This window comes from Lissotriton helveticus, chromosome 3_2 (genome assembly GCF_964261635.1).
Source record: "Lissotriton helveticus chromosome 3_2, aLisHel1.1, whole genome shotgun sequence".
NCBI classification, from domain to species: Eukaryota; Metazoa; Chordata; class Amphibia; order Caudata; family Salamandridae; genus Lissotriton; species Lissotriton helveticus.
Window position 1 is genome coordinate 339,851,921 of NC_136062.1, and position 21,845 is coordinate 339,873,765.

Here is a 21,845-nt window from a genome sequence, read left to right on the forward strand (position 1 = left end):
CAGACTTTGCGTAGATTTGTATATATGACTGAACACTTTGTGTCAAAGTCTTCGTAAAGATGGGTCCTAGTGTGCCAAATGCTTGGGTAAAGCGGTTTGTTTATTTGGTCCGCGTTGCTTCTTTTCAACCTGATATATTTGATCCAATATTCATGTGACTGTAGAGGGAAACGTCTTATTTTCCAAAGTCTGACTTACAGTGAAATATAATTAAGGTACCACTTCCTCTGATAGATTATTAAGGAACTGGATTTGGCCTACTAAGAAATACTCCAATCTTTTTTAAAGGTACTGTGGCAGTGTAACCTAGTCCTCCATTATCAAACCTTGTCTAATAGAGAATGTCAATAGGGCTAGCGCCCTGGTGTGTTGTAACTGACCAGAAATAAAAACTCAGCCCAGAGGGGATCTGTATACTTCTTGTTAGCGGCTTCAGCGCATACATTAACTTGAAATATCTATGAGTTAATGAATGTTCACTGACAATAGAGCTCGGAAAGCAATTGACTCCAAGTTCTTCTGTCAGAAAAACATGCATTAACTCTGATATATTTTGAGATAATAATGTGTGCACTTCTTATTTATTTATTTATTTTTACATTTGTATGGCGCGCAGCTACCCAACAAGGGTTTCCCGGCGCCGATGGCAAAATTGAAGCGATTGAGAAGGTGGATTATGACAAGGTGGATTATTTCTGGAAGAGCCAGGTCTTTAGGTGTTTTCTGAAGCTGACATAACTGTCTTCTTTGCTGATATGGAGAGGGAGTTTGTTCCAGAGCGTAGGCCCTAGGACAGAGAAGGATCTTCCTCCCATTCTCGCGAGCCTGAATTTCGGGGTTGAAAAGTTTGCGGAAAATTGAGAGCGCAGCGCTCTTGCCGGAATGTAGGGGGTTGCAAGGGTTTGTAGATATTTAGGGGCGGTACTAGATTTGATCCTAAACATATAGCTCAGGGCTTTGAACCTAATGCGGCTCTCCACCCTGAGCCAATGTAGGTCTTTTAGATGGTTTGACACACTGGAGGTTTTTGGAATATTACAAAGTAGTCTTGCCGCTGAATTCTGGACTAGTTGTAAGCGGTTAATGACAGATTTGTTTGAGCCCAAGTAGAGAATGTTGCCGTAGTCAAGACGAGATGTGATAAGTGCATTGACTACGGACTTTTGAGTATCAAGGGGCAGCATCCACAGGATCTTTTTTAACCATTTCAAGATGGTGAAGCAAAGGCCAACCACTTTGTTAGCCTGCTGCTTCATGGACAAGGTGTTATCGATGGTAACCCCTAGATTTCTTACTTGGGTGGCAGGAGTGGGGTGGAACCAAGCTCGGAGGGCCAGTGAGTTGCGTTCCAAGGTCTTTATTTTTCCCCAGGAGGAGGATTTCGGTCTTGTCTCCGTTCAACTTCAGCTGGTTTGTGGACATCCAGCTGAAGATGTTTTGGAGACCTTGTTTAAGACGGGATGGGGTCAGTGGGTTTGATTCTGACAGGGAGAAGATGATTTGGGAATCCACCTTATAGCAATCTATCCATTGCAGGCCTTGATCCCCACATCTGTAGAAGGGCAGGCAGTTGTCCACAGTGAAGTAGCTGACTGAGTGTTTCTGATCACAGTCATCTTCGAAATATTAATAGGCAGAGGTGACAGCTGTTCTACCTCACTTATCCTTATATCTAATGTCCTCAGTTATTGGACTGAGGTGACCAGGTACAGCTACAAATCACTGACCATGTGTCTTTTCAATTAATCTGATGCCGTATCATACATGTGACCACTCCCACTGCATTAAATGAATCACATAAGCGTTTAATAGCACAGTTATTAATAGAGCTGCAATGAAAATGATATTGGCCACAAATAGATGCATGGGGGAGTAATGTGTTGACAAGATGTGCTGGAAATTTATGGAAAATATGGATCACATTTTTAAGTGACTATGAATTAATGATACATTTCATTCAGAACAAGCAGTGACATAGCCAATAGGTGTCGCCCAAGTGAGAGCAATTGGCTTCGCCAATGTCCTTTAGCCTAGTTGTACAACAACGTGTCTGTTGTTCAGCATACCTTAAAGTTAGTGGCATTGCATAGAGGATAGTGGCGTAGAGTGAAGAAGAGTAGAGTGACATATTGTGGAATGGAATGGACTAAAGTAGAGTGGAATAGCGTACCATACAGTGGCATTGTCTGGAGTGGAATGGTGTAGAGTGGAGTGGAGAAGAGTGGTGTAGAGTAGGGTGACTTAGAGTAGAGTGGCTTAGATTAGAGGAACATAGAGTAGAGCGGCATAGAGTGGGCCTGAGTAGAGTGGCCTGCATTTAAATCTAGCATTAAGAAATGTGTCAGAATGAGCTCCCTTATTATTGATAAAGCCCATTTCGCTAAACGCAGACATGCATGGGCAATTATGAATTCTTACAGGCGGATATCTCCTGCTACCTACCTGTCCTGCACTTACTCCCTGTACTTAAAACTCAGCTTTATGGCTATCAGATTGGGAGACTGGCAATTTCTAAAAGATTTGCCCTCTTGGCGTCGTATGTCAGAAGATTTATTGTGTAGAGGGTGTGGCAAGACGGCTGAAACCTTGGAGGATGTGGTTTGTCTTTGCCCCGCCCTTATGCCACAGCACAGACGTAAATTGAAAACTGAGTGGAATAGGTTGGGTATTCGGACCTGCAGACAGGCAATTATTGCAGCTCTGAGCCCCAAAAATACAGCTTTAAATATAGGCCTTACAACCTTTATACGTCATGCATACCGTAATTTCACTCAGTAACCGGAAGGGCCTGCCAATGCCTTCTGCCTTCTAAGTAAAAGTTTATATTAAACTGCACTTTATTTCTATGCTGCTAAAACCGTTTTTATTTGATCGCATTTTATCATAACCTGCTGCTATTTGTTGAACATCAGACTGTTTTTACAAGCCCAACATTGCTAATTGTCAGTACCACAAACCTCTTGTGTTTTAATGCTATGTTGACCTTGTTGTTCTGCACATTATGTTTTTTAATCACTCATATGGAACGCCACACTGACTTTTTGCCCTGTGGAGGAAGGAAGGAGTTGACATCGTCGAGGGAAGGATTGACCAGCAGCTTGCGGAACCCGCTGCGCGGGTCCCGCTGCGTTGAGGCTGCACATCCGTTTTTTGGCCCCTGCTGGGTGAGAGAGTGAGAGACAGGGCTGCGAGCACTGGGTCCGGGACTCGCTTTCCCAGGAGTCCCGGCTTCCCAGAGGCCAAGTCACCTGGCCCGCTCTCCCTGACCGCCCCGCCCAGCAGAATCAGGTGAAAAGGATTCTGCCCGTTTAGGAACCCGGGAACGCCACACTGACTTTTTGCCCTGTGGAGGAAGGAAGGAGTTGACATCGTCGAGGGAAGGATTGACCAGCAGCTTGCGGAACCCGCTGCGCGGGTCCCGCTGCGTTGAGGCTGCACATCCGTTTTTTGGCCCCTGCTGGGTGAGAGAGTGAGAGACAGGGCTGCGAGCACTGGGTCCGGGACTCGCTTTCCCAGGAGTCCCGGCTTCCCAGAGGCCAAGTCACCTGGCCCGCTCTCCCTGACCGACCCGCCCTAATTACTGACGCCTATAAGAATCGGACCAACACACTGCGCGGGAGCGCGCGGGAGTGCCCGGGGCTAAGCCCGGGCAAAGGGCGGGCCCTCTGTGGCCCTCAGAGGCCAGAGGAGGCCGGGCTGGGCCACTGACCCTGGTCGATTGTAGCAATCTTGCTCGCACTTTGCACCCCTAGGGCATACAGGTTATGTCCACTCGAAAAACTAGAAGTATGGCTGTTGCTAGTGCTAAAAAACTTACTGGGACACTGGATGACTTTATTACCCGCACACAGGCACTAATTGACGAGGGAATCGTATTAATGGACAGGAGAGTATCACAAGATCTGGCCATGGCCAAACGTTCATCATTGGGTCTGATTGCGTTGGCCCAAACCCCTACCACTGTTTGCCGTCCAGAAACCCAGGCTCTAATACATAGCAACGGAGATATTGGGGCTATGGATGGCTCTAATAGTAACACTGACACCGTTCAGGACTTGGAGGCTTCACCTAACCTTAATATTCTAACTCTGAGTGGTACACAACCGCAAGAGTCATACACCTGTGATACCACCGATGTTAACGTTAGAAGTGAGAGGGGCAGGATTGAAGGGGCTATTCCTAAACAGAAACAGAAGGGGAACAAACAAACTACTTGTATACGAAAGAAGGGCCAGACACACACCAACCCTAATTCCACTAACAGCGAGAAGCTCTCTGAGGTTCAAACTAGCTCAACAGAGGGGACACTCCCAAACAAGGTTGGTTTACCCCTAAATCTACCAGACGACACTTTAATTGATCCAAGCCTGGAGGAAATTTTACAGTCTAGTGTAGTCGCTGATAATCCTCCTCCAATAATGCCACCACAGGAGGAGGATGGTTTAACTATTAACAACTCTGTGATTTTCAATATGTTGAAATCACTGCTAGAACCCATAAAGGTAAGACTACGCTGTCTTGAAACTGTCCTTAAAAACATACACAAGGATATAAGTGCCCCTAGTTTCTCCTTAAATAATAAAACTGCCCAGATCTCTAATCAGCCTAAACCACTAAAACCCCAGGCGATTTCTACAAAAATATTGGAGACCGATAAAGGGTTGCCCAAGAATAATAGTAATACCACAATTCAAACTATTTCTAACAATAAGCCCCCTTCAGCAGAGGGAACTAAGAAAACTGCCTCCGGCCATACACCTTCAAAAAACAACTCAAATTTAACTCCTCAGGCTACCTCTAGGGATGGTCTATCCCAACCGACAATCCCTGAAGCACTTGATAATGTTAAATGTAAGGTCCGGAAAAATATCCATTTGCCTCCAGATGCCTGTCCCTATGTTGTTATACTTACTGGGGTCACAGAGATACCCGCAACTGAACAAGAGTCATATCAGACCCTAAAAAATAAAGTATGCCACTGGCTAGCCAATAATTATCCTCTCCCTCCAAATATTCCCTGCAATATCTTGATGATAGAGAGAGCTCCATGGGTAGGACATAATAGGAAAAATCTCCCAGGGGATTGCGTAGTGATTACCTTCGAGAATATTGAGGTCGTAGAATTTATTTTTAGCAGAAGGGCCCCGAGATACCAGGCGAGCACAGTAACTGCTAGACCTCTCTCCTATTTTTATCTCCCACACAATCAAGCTGACAATCGATGGAGTTGGCTTAAGGGTTCTCACGATCGTAAACCCAGACAGAGATTCAATCCTCCCTGGATGCCACAAACCCCTGGATGGGAGGAGGAATGGGGTGGGGGTTGGAACCTGGTTGGGAATAGAGGAGGCAGACCACCTCAAGGTGGCCCTTCCTTTGGTCCGCATTCTTCTCAACTATATCATTTCCCCCAACAGCGAAACGGACCTCCCAATGCTCTGTACTTCCCAATGGCGAATCGTTTTGAATGCCTCTCAAACACAGACTGGGTGGACTGACATATGTGGGGCTCTCCAAAGGGAATGGGGCATCAGTCCAGTCTAATTACCCCTCATAAGGAAGTGGCAACATCGTTTTTGTTTACTGACAAACTCCCTTTTACTCCCTCTGATAGTTTGTTGGAGGCGCAGAACCGGGGCACACCATCTTTTCTCCCAGTCGCACCTCCCCAACTTTGTAAATTCCTTACCTGGAATGTGGCAGGTCTAAATGCAAAGGCGTTGGACCCCATATGGCAAGAGTTTGTAAAACAATACGACATAGTGGGTCTGCAAGAAACCTGGGACACCACAACTAATTTTGCACTAGATGGCTTTCGTAGTTTTTTTACCCCAGCAGCTCCTAGTGCAAGAGGTAGGGCAAAAGGTGGCCTACTTACATTGTGTTACTTGGAGTTGGTAGGGGCATTCAAACAATTGGAATCTGCACCTCCAAACACGCTAGTCGTGGAATGGACCTTACCTGGCTTCCAACCTCTCTTAGTGGTTAATTTTTATAATTCCAGGGAGTCTTTATTTGTGAATGAACATTTGACTTCCTTACTACAATTTTTGTCAGCCTATAGAATCGACTGCACCTCTCCCATAGAGATGATTATTTTGGGTGATTTTAATATTCACCCCTGTGAGGGTGATTGCCTTAATGACAGTTATGGGGGCTCACCGACGGAAGCCATCCCCCATTTTGTGCATACAATTGAGGGTGAGTGTCTTGAGTCTTTCCTGGCGAGTTTAAATTTATTTGAATTTGCCCAAAGTAGGAACGATCCCAGAGCTCCAACCTTTGTGGGGAAAGACGCTAATACTATTATAGACTTCATTTTTGTTTCATCTGGGGTACTAGCCAAGGCACGCGAGTACATGGTGGTCACTGCTAGTTTCAGTGATCACAATCCTGTCCTCCTGATGCTGGACCTAGATTGTTTCCGGACCCATAATCCATCAGATGTGGCAGCCCCAAGGGACTTGATAACTAAAGACCAGGGAAGGCGCCTAAAATGGGAACAAATAGTCCCTGAACACTTCTTCCATTCACTTGCCCAAGAGTCAGAGGCGGATATGGCAGTATGTCTGGACCCAAATGCTCGAGGCCCGGATGTAGTAGTCGCATACGAGGAGATATGCGGAAGGATTGCTAAGAACTTGGAGCTAAGGTCTATCGGGCTAAGGAGTAAGAAACCCCAGAAATGGTTCAATAAAGAATGTTCCCAGAAACATAGTGCTCTGATAAAAGCGCTAAAACAAAAACCTAGGGACAGGACGTTGGTGGCCAATTTAAGGAAGGATTACAAAACTGCAGTTTTTAAACGTAAATCTGGAATCAAGGAAGAAGCTTGGGAGAGCCTTTTATCTACAGATGTACAGAGAGACAGCAAAAAGTTTTGGGCCATTGTGAACCAACCCTTCTTTTCTAATGAAGGGAAGACCGACATGGACTGTGTAATAGAAGATGATAGATGGGTAGCCCACTTCGAAAAGATCTACGAATCCACAGCACCTGGTCTAACCGATAATGCCCATAAATCCCCTAACCTGGTTATGGAATTTAGTAGTTTGGAGGTTGAAAGGGCGATTAGAGACACAAGCAAACACAAAGCCCCGGGCCCTGATGGGGTTCCTGCAGATCTCTACATCCAATACCCCCAATTCTGGTCGAAGATATTAATGAACGTTTTTAACGCAATACCCTCAGCTGGTTTTCCTTCCTCTTGGTCCACCTCTATCATTGTGCCCATATTTAAGAAAGGGAACAGGGGGGACCCGGCTTGCTACAGGCCAATCTCCCTGCTGGACTCTGCCGTTAAGATCTTGGGCAGGGTCATTTTGCAGAGGCTTGAGGATTGGCTTGGAGAGAGCAGGATCCTCTCGGAGTTACAGTATGGCTTCAGAGCACACAGAGGGACTATGGACCAGTGTCTCAACCTCCACTTAATTATCAGCAAGTACACAGTGGTGAAGGGGGGACTCCTTTATTTGGGTTTCATGGACTTATCATCCACTTTTGATTTGGTCAATCGTTCAAAGCTGTGGTCTATTTTGGGTAATATGGGTTTGGACATAACTTTGGTTAATTTTCTGCACGACCTTCATTCAAATTTATTTGCATCTGTTAGGGTGAACAGGGAGGGAAGGTGCACAGCAAAGTTGAAGTCTGGAAGAGGTGTCAGACAAGGCTGCATTCTGGCACCTCTCCTTTTCACACTGTACATCAACTCCCTAGGTAATTCTTTGAACTCAGTCACCCCAGATATTCCGCGTATGGGGGGGGTTCCTATTCCGGTCCTCCTATACGCGGACGACGCCGTCCTCTTAGCTCGGACTGGCACAGGCCTTCAAAAACTCTTAGATCACTTTGGCCTCTTCATGGAAGCTCTCGATCTTAAAATCAACTCGACCAAATCCCATGTTATGGTTGCAGGCTCACGAAAAAAACACACGAAGATCAGATCTTTTAGCTGTAATAGTTCACCAATTTCCAGGGTCCCTTTCTTTTGCTATCTGGGCGTCACCTTCGATGAGAAAGGAACATGGGGTGCACAAATGAGATTAAAACAGAATGGAGTTACTAGATCCACTACAGCCCTCCTGCACTTCTCTAAAAAACTGGGATCAAAACCTATGGAAGCTATGACCCGCATCTACAAAGCTAAATGTTTGGCAATTGCCTCTTATGGGGCTGCCATATGGGGCTATGTTTCATGCCCAGGCATTCAGATCGCAGAAAATAATTTTTTGCGAGCCTTATTATCACTACCTAAATCTTCCCCTATACACACAATTCATAACGAATTAGGCTTGGGTCACGTTACTGACCTCCTAAAAATGGCCCCAGTGATATATTGGGTTAAAACGTGGACAAACGAGGAAATCAGTCTAAATCATTGCATCCTCAAAGATTGTCTGTCTCTGGATAAAGCCAATAACATCCCGTGGCTGGCGTATGTTAGAGCGGCATGCGCGAGACTTGGGCGTCCAGAAATGTACTCTTTACCCCACAATTTAAAAAAAGAGGATGTAAAGTGGGTCAAGCTGCATTTTCAAAACCTGTTGGAGGCTGAAAGGGAAACGGTTGAATTAGGTAAACCAATGGTACGATCACTTTTTCAACTCTCCTCAACTTTAGCCATGGAACCTTACTTGAAATATGTTACTAAGCCTTACCATCGCTTTTTACTCATAAGGTTCAGGTTCAATCTAATACACCTTGTGCTTGGCTCACAATCAAAGTGGGGCTTACCAGAGAACTTACCCCTCTGTACCTGCGACTGTTTTTCCACACAGGACACCCTCCACTTAGTTATGCTTTGTGAACATTATTTGGTGGCTCGCAAAAAATTCCTGGTACCTATCCTGAAAAAATTGAACTTTGTCCAGGTACGGCCAGCATTATTATATTTACAGATGCTGAACTCGGTACAGACAACATATGGGGTAGCTTGTTTTCTGGCAGCAGCTGCCAGACAAAATAAACTAAGAATGGCTGCTATTTCTAACAACCAAATTTTGACACTTGTATAACTTTTGTTGGACACCATGTAAATTTGCTTTTACAGTCATTTATTTTTAATAATATTCGGTTCTTTGTGCTTTTTATGAAGGTGTAGTAATGTCTTTTTTTATAAGTTTAATTGAATTTTAAACTTGTTTTGTATACCATGTCTTGCTTTTATGGTTTTAAATAACCGAATAAAGTTTCTTTGACTGACTGACTGACACTCATATGTAATTGAAGCCCCCTAATGCAATTTGGAAGATTCTCATTTAATCACTGTTGTTTAATTGATTTTCCTTTTTTTCTCTCAATAACATGTATTGTTGTTGGAATCTTTGAGGTGCTCTTTTAAGGATATTTTATATCCAAATAAAGATTTATATTATGGTGTGTTGTAGAGTAGAGTGGGGTGGAGTGGAGTAGAGTGAAGTGGAGTGGAGTGGCATGGATTAGCACAGAGTAGAGTGATGCAAAGTAGAATCATACAGAATAGAATTATGTAGTGTACAGTGGCATAAAGTAGATTGGCATAGAGTGGAGTGGTATAGAGGAGCATGCTACAGAGTGGCGCGGATCAAGAGTGGAGTGGCATATTGATCAGTGGAGTGCTGTGGAGTGTAGTTGCACAGAGTGTCATATTTTCATGGCAAAGAGCGGAGTGGAATAGAGTGGAGTGGCATAGATTAGAGTGGTTTTCAGTATAGTGACTTAGAGTGGTGTGGAGTGGGATGGCATAGAGTAAAGTGGCATAGAGTGGGATGGCATAGATTAAAGTGGCATAGAGCGGTGTGGCATAGAGTGGAGTGGCATACAGTGGAGTGGCTTAAAGTGAGGTGAAGTAGCAGGATAGAGTAGAGTGGGGTAGAGTAGAATGGTATGTCATAGCGTAGAATGACATAGAGTAGGCTGGCATAGAGTGGAGTGGGGTAGAGTAGCACAAATGTGGGTGTAAGTAACTAATGCATCAATAGAGATGGCAGATGGAGTGAAAGCAACATAAATAAGAAGACATTTGCCTATGTTAAAAATCTGAAAGCACATTGCACGTCCAGGAATATTACTGAAAAACTTATTAAAAAAGACAAGTAAGAACAAAGGCAAGGAATAATATGTACTTGGTACATTCTAAAGGGAGGAGGTAACACAAAAAGGAGGGAAACCTACAGGAGCAAAGTAATCAGACGATTGCAAACGAGAGTGATAAAGAAAACAACTAATGGTGTCCTGTGGGTGGGTTGTTAGCCCACTGAATTGTAAACAGTAAGGGGCAGATTTATGAAGGCTTTGCGCCGCCGGTGCGTCACTTTATTTGACGCAACGGCGGCGCAAACAATGCGCCCTATTTACAACGTGACGCATCTAGGAGATGCGTCACGTTGTAAAGCCCTGCGCCATCAGGAGGCGTTCCGGCGCAGGGTGGGCGTTCCGGGGCAGGTGCGCCTCGCAAAAGTGGCTGAGTGAAATCTATAAGATTTCACTCAGTCACTTTCAGGACAATGCTGCGTCAAAAGCCTGCGCCTGCTTGAAGCAGGCGTAGGTCTTGAGGCAGCATTGTGGAGATGGGGCACCCCCGAGCCTTGCTGGAGCTGCGTCGCGCTTGCGACACAGCTCCAGCACTGCGCCACCTTTTCGGCACAGATGCGTCACGCATCTGTGCCGTTTTTGCCCCATGGTGCGCTGCATTGTAAATGCGGCGCACCATGGGTGGCGGAGCAGCGGCGCAGGATGACTGGCGCATCCCTGGGGATGCGCCAGTCATCATAAATCTGCCCCTAAGTCTCATAGAACATTGCATGCGCTCTGTAGGCCAGACATACAAAGCACTACTCAGTACAGCCTACGTGGCTTTATAATTCCTATTTGATAGCCACAAATGCATCCTTTTTAATGCTGTGTGAGGACTACAAGCGGGGACCTGGCATGTAGTCTGTAGTCTGAAAAGAGGTGCAGCACAATATGCTCACATTTGTTTCTTGTGACAAGCGCTGCACTGCTCTGACAGGCATCACAAGATCCTACTCCTTAGACTAGGCAGCGCACAAGCAGCGATGCGTAGCCAACTGCCCCTCCTTCACACTCGCACACCGCAAAGTGACTTTCAAAATGACAGTTTGAGTGGAAAGAAATTCACAGGCAAGATGTAGATTGTTATTCACCTCGCTATATTTTTTCACATCTTCGCTGTTTCTCTATTCTAAGCACAAAGAGCTACACTTATGTAAACATTGTCTCGTATTGCATTTGAATGACCTTCCTACGTCTAAAAGAGTGACTTAAAACTTTTTCTGTGTTCTGTGCTCGGAAACCCATTACGTTTTCTTTCACAGTGACAAGAAGGACTTCAGAAACACATGAGTTGATATTGAAATCTCTTGGCACCAGGCTCTTATCTCATCACTCAAGTGTGCATGGCCCAACCTGATTGTCAGAGCCTCCTATATCAGGCTGCCTTCAGACTACTTCACAACTGTAATTTGACAGAACCTATCAACGATAGCAGCGCGAGATTAGCAGAACAATAGGCACAGAGGGAGAGAAAGATTGAAGGAAATAGAAAAAAAGAGAAAGAGTGTGAAACAGGGAAGGAGGCAAAATGGGGCAGGGAGACAATAAGAAAAGGAGAATGAGAGTGAAAAATAGGATGAAAAAAGAGACTGAAACAAGGTAAGAGAGAGGGATTCAGAGGAGAAAGAAGTGGAGAGGAGGAGAGAGAAAATGAAAGACAGAGAAAAGAGTGTGTGTGTGTATATTGGTGTGCATGCACGGGCGAGAGAGAGATAGAGACAGGCAAATCATTCCTGAAAATAAAAGATCCACCATGGCAAGAGCCAGACTGGAAACCTGAAGGTCTATGTATATGGAAGTCCCCAAGAATGTGATGACCAGTCTCCAGAATTCAAGCTGCTAAACCTATAGCTGGTGTTGCACGCTGGGGGCAACCAGCCCCACACTTTGGTGCTCATTACGAGGTCAGGCAGAAAGCCTCCACCCGACATCGACTCAGTGGGTACAACAGCCAGATTACAATGCGACCGAACACTGTTCGGTCGGAGTTGTTCCCAATGGGAACTCGTGTTCCGCCCGACAACTTGCTGTACCACAAACGCCTATGGGGAAATGGGGTGCTTGCGGAAAACCCTGCATCCTGTCACAGGCACCCCACGGTGCCTGCCAAACAGTTCAAAGTATTATAGGGTGTCACTTAAGTACCCCCTCGGCCATCAACTGTAGGCCGCCCGGTCTAGTGGTCCCTGCCAGGGGGCCCCAACGTCACTTTCTGTCATCCTTTCTGTGTCAGACAGGCTAACACAGAAAGGCTGTTAGTAATCTACAACGTAATCCTCAGGGCAGAAACGCTCTCCATATGGGTGAACGATGCAGTTCCGGCCAACAGGCCAACATGAATACTCCGGGAGTTGCTCGGAACCGATTCAGAATTACTGCGCGGTTTACATTCCGACGGCGAACATTGTAATCGGCCGGTTGGAATGTAAACCATCAAGTCAGTCGGAAGGGCTCTGATGCAGTCGAGGAGATCACAACTGTCAGGAGGAGGCTTTCCGCGCAACATCGTAATGAGCCCCTTAGTAAACTAACCTGGCTCCCAATTGTTGACAGGGTAAAGCATAAGGTTTTGGATCTGATCAAAAAAGTATTGACATGTGGGTACCCAGATATAGGTCTTCCCTCCCTGAAACCTTATGTTTCTGAGATTTAATTTTGCCAGCACTTCAATACCCTGGTCTGAGGTACCTTACAAACTGATTAGACTTAACTTAAAGATTTGAGTGCTGCTCTGTATGGGCGTTAGTAGTCATCAAGATACCAAAAACTAGCTTTGAGTTAAATACTTGAACTGATGTATCAAGGTCACTTTCCACATGTGAATATATGTTGGTAAAAGCAATGCAGCTATTTCTGATAACTTATTAACGGAATGGAAAGGAGCATGACCGTCCATTCCCAGTATTGGCTGCCCATATGAAGAAACATGTGGTGTTGATAAGAACACTGGGGACCGTCTACATATCAATGACATATTATTTTGAAAACGAACTCCACTGCACTCCAAGGCATGTGGCTGGAGTACAGCAAGGTGATAATTTATTTGCCGCCATATTATACCAACAGCCCTGAAGAGTCACAATTGTAACACGTTGTGACGAAACTCGTGTCGGCTGGTTTATATTTAGTTTTACTCTGTACTGATCTGGACCGACTTATAAATCCATCTACTTGAAAAAAACTCGAGATGTCAACCTTCGTTATTTCTACAAGTTCATTGTGTTCGAAGTTTGGATTTTACACTAAAACCCATTACACTAGGACATGTGCACGGGACTTTTGTTCAGTGTTTCTGTTACATCAAAATATCGTAAAAAAACACAGAAATTACATACAAATTACCATTAAGAACAGATATCACATAAAAACAAGGAGAGTATATGTAAAAGAGAAAAGACTAGGGGCCAGATGTAGGTAGCCATTTACCGGTCGGTAACGGCCGAAAATCAGTATTTTCGGCCGTTACCGACCGGTATAGAGCATTCGGGATGTAGGAGACCGAAAATCGTCCGATTCGGTAAATTTACCAAATCGGTAAAGTTACCGAATCGGTAAAATACCAAATCGGATAATTTACCGACTCAGTATTTTTACCGAATCGGTAATTTTACCGAATCGGTAAATTTACCGAATCGGTAAAATACTGAATCGGTAAATAAGAAGTGGTAAAATTGAATATTGAGATGTAGGGAAGCTCTTAAATACCGAATTTGCTTCAAAATCGGTATTTAAGAGTCGGTATTTACCATGGATTGAAATCAGGTGGTAACCAGGTGCATCCTATAAAAAAGGACCCAAAATGCAATTCCGTTTGCACAATGGCGGCATTTTATGTCATTGCAAGATGGCTACGGCTTCAGGAGGAAGGAGAGAGGGAATGGCAGAGAGAGGAGCAGGTCTACAGACAGAGGGTCACCTTGTTCATGCTCACAGAGGCAGAGATACTCCAGAGGTACAGGTTGGCCCCCGACACCATCTTGGACATCATCAGGGACCTTACACCACTGTTGGAGCACACCACCCCAAGGGCACACACAATTCCACCCCACGTGCAGGTGCTGTGCAGCCTATACCTGCTTGCGTCTGGGAGCTACCAGAGCGTGGTTGCTGCGGTAGGTGGGGTGACCCAGAGCAGCCTGTCAAGGTTTTTCCACAAATTCCTTGACGCCATGTTACAGAGGATGGAGCATTACATTTCTTTTCCTGCAACCCATGCTGAACTGGTCCAAACAAAATCAGACTTTTACCAGATGGCTCGATTCCCCAATATAATTGGCTGCATAGATGGCACGCACATTCCCATTTGTCCCCCTGCTGCCACTGAATATATATAGAGGAACAGGAAGTCCACCCACACACTCAATGTGCAGGGGATTTGCAATGCAAAGTGCGCCATCACTGACCTTAACGCAAAATTCCCTGGGAGTACCCAAGACTCCTATATATTTCAGAACAGCGGCATCTATGCACGGCTGACTGCAGGGGAGTTTGGTGAAGGATACCTCCTAGGTAAGACACAGTGTCCGACCCCCTTAACACCTATTGCAGTAAGAAGTACATGTATGCATGTGAGTAATGTATTCCCATTTCCTTTTAGGAGACAGTGCATATGCCCTCCGCTCCTTCATACTCACCCCCTACCTCAACCCCTCAACACCCAGCCAAAGGAGATATAACCGGGCCCACAAGAGCACAAGGAATGTGGTAGAACAAATATTTGGTATCTGGAAAAGCAGGTTTAGATGCTTGCACAAGAGCGGAGGTGCAAGGCAGTATACCCCAATCACCTGCTGTAAGATCATTGCTGCCTTTGCTATGTTGCACAACCTTGCTGTGAAGAAGGGTACTGAGGTGGAGTTGTCTGACTACGAGGATCATGACGACGACATTGCTGTGCCTGAAACACAACCTGCTGGAGTGTCAACACCAAGTGATAGCAGATACAGACATGAGGAGATTACACGCAATTATTTCTGAGTAAGTAATGAGACACAGACAGGTTGTGTATGAGAACAACGTAATTGAATGTTGCCACAACATTTAAGCACGGAAGTGCAACAAATTAAACATTTTAAACTTGGGGACTGTATGTCCCGGGTTACGTCACCCATGACCGGCAATGTCACTTGCGCCCGCGCTTCCCTGAGCCACTGGGATGTTGGTCGCTGCTTTTAGCATGCCCTGCAGCCTCAGCTGGGTGCCTGCTACTCCTACGTGGCTCCACTACAGCGCTTGCCATGCTGCTGTGGCTACTACTGTCTTCTGCCTCTGCCACATCCAGGGCAGGATCCTGTGCAGTGTGTGAAATCAGCATAGCCTCTAGTGCACTAGTGATTCTGGCCATGCCCCTGGTGACCTCGGCCGTATTCTGTGTCAGGCTCTCCTGCATATTAATGCCCATACGGCATAGCTGGGATGTGGCAGTGGCCAGAGGATTAATGGCCGTATTGTGGACACGGGCCTCCCTGCGCCTTGTGTGTTCCAGGCTGTTTAGTTTTGAGCAGAGCTGGGTGATGGAGTTGCTCATCTGCTGCATTCCTGCAGCAAGGTCTGCATTTTTTTTGGCAACCTCCTTATTGGAATCAGCAATGTCTCTGATGCCCTTCCCCATGTCTCCTATTTGTTCATTCAGGACTCGGAATTGGCGATGGCAGGCCTGAATGGATTTTCCCTGCATCCGTTGTATGCGCACCATGCTCCCCTCCAGCCCATGTAACACAGTGCCATCTCCACGTCCACCTGCACTGCTGGGTCTGCGTTGCTTTCTGCGCGAGGTGACTGGCTCATTGGTGGACTGCAGTGCAGCAGGACTCACAGCTACAGTGACTTGAGCCTCACCCTCTGCTGCCTCCATTGCTGGTAGTGGGGCCACAACACGCCTCCTGGCTGTTGGGGTTGCAGGAGTGGACAGGAACAGTGTTGGGGAGGTTGCTGGTGAGAAAACCAGGGGAGGGGATTGTGAGAGCTGTGGGGAGTGCGGCAATTCTGGGGTCTGTACACTTTCATCCTCATGGGCGCTGCCTGTCGTGTCGCCTTCCTCCTGCGAGGCTTGTACTTGGCTTGGCCCTCCTTCCTCACTCTCCTCCCTTGCTGGTGCAGTCCCTTCTGTTTCTGTGGGTCGACTGGCTGAATTTGCACCTAGGTATAAATTAGCATATATCAACTGTGTGCTACTGTGTCACAGTCACTACAATAAATGCTTTACACATTTCACTTTCATTTGCCTGCATTACTTTCAGTGACTTGCTGATGTCTGCGCAGTTACACATGGTCTTACATTGGCTGACTACATTTCCCATGATGCATTGCTCCTGTATAGTGCTAGCAGTACTGGACTGGGGTTGGCTTGTCCACAAAGGGTAAAGGGAAGCAGGTTGATATGGGGTGTCATGCTGCGCATGCGTCTTACCTTTTTTAGTTGCTCTGGCTGAGCTGTCCACATCTCCGAGGCCCACGACGCTGTCTGCCTCAATGGTTGGGGCCACCAACTCCTCCAGGTCAGTCAGGGGGGGCGCTGGGTTCCTGCCTCCACCCGTGAGACCAGCCTGCTTGTGTATTTCAGACATCTTCTTCTTGGTGAGGCTCCTGATATCATAGAATCTTTTTTTAAGATCCTCAATGTTCCTGGGTGTGACTCCCACTGCATTGACTTTTTCTGCAATTGCCAGCCAGATTTTTCGTTTTGCAGATTCAGGAACAGTGACGGAGTGCCTGCCAAATAGTTTGTCTACCAGTACCTGCAACTCCATGCTGCTGAACTTTATCTTCCTCTTCCTTTCAGCCTTCTGACTTTCACTGCTGCTTGCCATTTTTGTTTTTGTAAAGTTTCAACAAAACTCTCCCTGCTGCTCTGTGTCTCTGCTCAGCTCTGACTGCCTCTCCAGAACCTTCTAATTAGTTGCAGCTGCCTGTGTAGCCACTTCCTGGTAGGGAGAGGGAGGGTGGTAAACCTGATTGGCTGTTTTCTTATAGCTTCATTTTTGCTTGCTTGCCGATTCGGAAATTACCGAATCGGTATTTACCAAATCGGTAATTACCGATTTGGTATTTCCCATTCATTCCTATGGGCCTTTTGGCCCATAGGAATGAATGGGAAATACCGATTCGGTAATTACCGATTCGGTAAATACCGATTCGGTAATTTCCGAAAGTCGGATACCGATTTTTACCGATTCAGTAAAAAATACCGATTTTTTCCCTACATCTCATTTACCGAGTTTTTGAATACCGAATCGGTAAAATTCGGTATTTAAGAATCGGTAAATGACATTTACCTACATCTGGCCCTAAGTCATTAGAGGGCCCACATTCGTGATAATTTCATTTAGAGGCTGAGACCTGATTCCGGTTACCTGGAACAACAGAACAGACGAGTCGCGCAACTACAGCATAGATCCACCACCGTAACGGACGCACCCATCCATTACAACCGTGACTCTTGACCTGTAGACTTGCGGAGGTGTTGACTCCCGATCTTTAACCTGGATCGCTCACTCCTTTAACCACAACCGAGTTGGAATTATCACCGGTGTGTTGATTTATTTGCCGCCATATTATACCAACAGCCCTGTACGTGTGGGCTCACATCCACACTTGTGCAGGGGTTGTTTGATTTGGGTTTGTTCTCCCCTGACCTGTTTGAACCGTATACTTATTAGCCTCAGTTAAGACTCATATGCGCACATGCTAGAGCGCCATCACTTCCTGTGAATAATCTAAACCCCTCACCGATACAGTAACAGAAATACTGTTCACTCGTGTACTGTTACGCTTCTGCTTTTTTAACTTTAATCTGGAATTATTTGAGAAATAAATCAATATTTTTCTTTTTAATTATTGTTTTTATTTTTCCAGCAAAGGGCTTGGGGCATAGAATTATCCTGCTCCCTCTATGTATGCGGACAGGTTGAATGCCTGAGTGTGTGTTGTATAACAGGATATACAGTTATTAGTATTAGACTAGCAGTTTTTTCCAAAGGAAACATGTTCTGTTGACAGAAGTGACTTGCTGCAGACCAAGAGAGGGCTACTCCAGCTGACCAGCTATAACTGGATTTACCTAGACTGCCCAGGTACATTGCGGGAAACGGAGTCCCAAGAGGCAATCCAGAGCTACTGAATCCTTGGCTGGTGCTTCTGGACATGTTTCAACCCAAAGAAAACCACAGAGAGGAAGTTCTGAAAGTTTGAAAACTTTCTACAAAGTTCCAGAAGAAGACTAGCTCAAAGTCGAGAGTCAAGCATTGTCGGTGACTTGAAAATTGGCCTGACCACACAGTTTGTCTCCCTGAAAGCTCTGAAGCTCCTTGCTATCGTTGCCGACGACACAGACTTCCACGGCTCATCGAGGCATTGTAGTGCAGCAGGCTGCAAAAGTTCTAGCAAAATCTGGAGAAAAGGAACCCAAGTGCTTGACATCAAGAGAAAAGCTCAAAGAAAAAGTTCAAGGGGCACATCTACAAAAAAAGGCGTAGGGCTGCACTGCACGTCTTTTGCTGTGCTTCCGTATACCAATATTAAAGCTCAAGAATGCACTGTATTTACCAGATACGGTGCATTTCTGTCCTTTCAGCCAGTCCAAAATGTCGTGCCTAGTGCCAATGCTGGTACCCTGGCACCATGGTACAAGGGTGTCTGTGTTGATGGCAGGATTGTTTTTTTTGCAGGACAGGGTATCTGCCTCCACAAAAGCAATCCATGGAGATATTTTCCTCATTCTATGTGTGGTGCAGAATTCACCACACATGGAAAGAGGAAAAAATGAGGAGAAGAGAAAACATTTATCCTCATTACTGCTGTTCCGGGAAGGCATAAGATTTTGGTGCTGCCCCACATTTATGTGGTTTTGTAAATCTGGGGCAGCCTCAAAATCTATAGGTGTTGGAAAGTGGTTTATTAGTAGTGATAAGTAGGGACCTACCACTAGTAATAACCCCTTCGCTGCGGGGGTTATTCCCCCGCTGTGCTGGGGGGGAGGGGGTGCGCACAGCGCCCCCATGTTCATGGCGAGCTCAGCTCGTCATGAGCTACGGCGCTCCGGTGCTCATGACGAGCTCAGCTCGTCACAGGTGCATTGGCTCCCGTGGAACGCTCAGCACAGCGGGGGAATTCTCCCCGCACCTGAGCGTTCCACGGCCCATGACGAGCTGAGCTCGTCATGAGCACCGGAGCGCCGTGGCTCAAGACGAGCTCAGCTCATCATGAGCGTCGAAGAAGATAAAGTCACAAACACAATAAAAGTTTCAGTTGAGGTCTCAGTAATATATTCTCTTGCTCAACCCTTGGTAGCTGGAAATGAGCAGGCAGGCTTAACTTAGGAGAAAGGTGTGGAGAGCATATAAAAACACTAATAAATTAAATAGGTATCATATAACACACATTAAAAATCCAACACAATTTATAAAAACATGCTATAATTTTATGAACAAATAGACAAAAATCAAATGTAGGGAACTATAAATATGAATTTTGAAAGGTCAAAAGTAAAACTAATGCTTAGAAGCAAATAGCGTTCAAAGGGTTAAAAAAAAGGTTGAGCTGGACCGTGACTAAGTCCAGAGCTCAGGACACCCACAATGTATCACTTTCACACTTACCTCCAGAAGTGTTTCTTTATGCTAGAATGTGGTCTACAACAACAGCCAAGGGTTCTGATGCTCTGGTTTGCCTCTTGGGGTCTGAGACTACAATTCATACAATGGACCTAGTCAGCTTTTCAAGCTTTTTACCAATTTTGCTTCAAATGTCTCCAAATGTCTGGATCTTCTTCCTGAAGTTCCACCTTGAGATTTCAAAGTGTTCACAACACCAATCCAACAGACACGCTCCAGGATGGGGATTTCTTAATTGAAAATGATGCAGGTGAGCTCAGTTAACCTGTAACTTGCAGGGAGTCCACTCCTTAAACCTTCTTAAAGCAAGGCAAAGTTCTTAGGGCTGCAGCTACAATTGTACAGCAGTTGCAGTCCTTCAGAGTGGCATCCTTTGGGATGCAGGCCAGGGGATCTAGCGGGGCAGTCCTTACTCTCTTGATTGTGAGAGGACAGTGCTAACAGGTCCTGATTTCTCAAACGTGCGGACACTCACCACAGCACTCAGTAAATACCTCCTTGAAGCAGAGTAAGGCAACGCAGTGCTTTGCATTTAAAGGGTTAAAAAAAAGTTTGTGCTGCCCTATTATATATCTCTGAGACTATGAGAAGCCATACAGGGTGGCTTTGCAAAATGATTGAGAGGCCTGCACCACAGAGTGTCAAAAAGTGATGCTCTGGTGGCTTAGGACTCTTATAAATAAACCCCTAAGTCTGAAGGTAAATTCTTGACCAGGACCCAGTGTTCAACCTTCCTGAAGAGTGTTCCATCATGGTCAGACAGATAGCTGCAAGTGGTGCTATTTAATCTTTAAAAATTCATATCTCCAGTTCCCTACAGTTCGGTTTTTTTCAGTTGTGGTGTAATTTTAAAGATTTTAAAGGTATTTGTATATACTGGGGTCAGATTTTTATTGTGTTGTGTCTTATTCTTATTTACTGGTTTGGTGACATTGAATGATTTACACTTACCTGTCTCCTAATTTAAACCTTACTCTTCATTGCCAAGCTACCAAGGGTTGAGTAAGGATTAATTTATGCAGACTTGACTGAAGCTTATTAGTGATTGTGGTATTATTACTAGCTGTAGGTGTATACCTCCACCTACTAATCACCAACGTCTTACAGGCTGCCACGGGGGACATTTACTCTATTGGAAAGGAAGTGCCCAGGAGTCAACCTGGGCGGAGCTCACAAAGCGGTAAAAAACTCCACCGCAGTATGCAGAGTTCTGTGAGTGGGAAAGTTGCTTGTTTTGCCCATTCATGTGCTGTTTCTGCCATACGCGGATTGCATGTTTGGGGGAAATATTATGCAAATTGCACCACGTGGTCGTGCATGGGTGTGTCCATCTTGTTTTCTTCTCGCTGTATGGTGCTGAGGCCTACTCCCAATCTTGCTTTATTCTTTTCAATCCTTCTTTCTGAAAACTTTTTTTATGTTCTTTTTTATTGACTATCTTTCCCTGTGTCTTCTTAAGTATATATTTTGTGTTGTTTTCTACTTTTTGGGGTTTTTTTGTGCGTTTTGTACTGTTTTTCTATATGACTTGCTTTTTAATTTTTTTTACTTCCTTTGTTCTTCCCTTCCCTACATTTTCTATTCCGCCCCCGCCAGCATCATGGCAGAGACTGCGACCCGGGCAAAGAGGAACCGCCTTCCTTGTTTTCGGAGGTTCTTTTTGTTGTACAGGACCTCCCCACCAACCTGGCAGCAGGCGACAGGCCTGGATCCGGGTACGGGATCTGGGAGCATCACTAGGGTTGGACAAGGATGCGCCGGACAGTCTATCATTGCTCTGAGGTCCTGCGCACGCATAGCCAACTGAAGCACCGGTGGTCCGATATCCTGGACCGATAACAGGACCTGCTAGACCTGCTAGGTGTTGAGGTTGCGGGCATGGTGAGTAGCTAAATATCTTTATTATTGTGTGTTCTATGTGATTGCGAATATCTTTTTTTCCCAAATAGCTAGAATGCTGCTGCTCACATGTAGGTAAGTTAGGTTTAAAAATGTATATTATGTCACATGATTGTTATTCTAGACAGGCTTGGCACTACCTAATCGTACTTTTGTTCGCAACTTTGGACTGACTTGGGCAGATTATATAAAAACTTAGGTTAGGTAATGCAGACTAGAAAGACTCCTTTCCTTTGTCCTGTCATTAAGAAAGTGGTAGTTAGTTAGTTACTTAGTAGT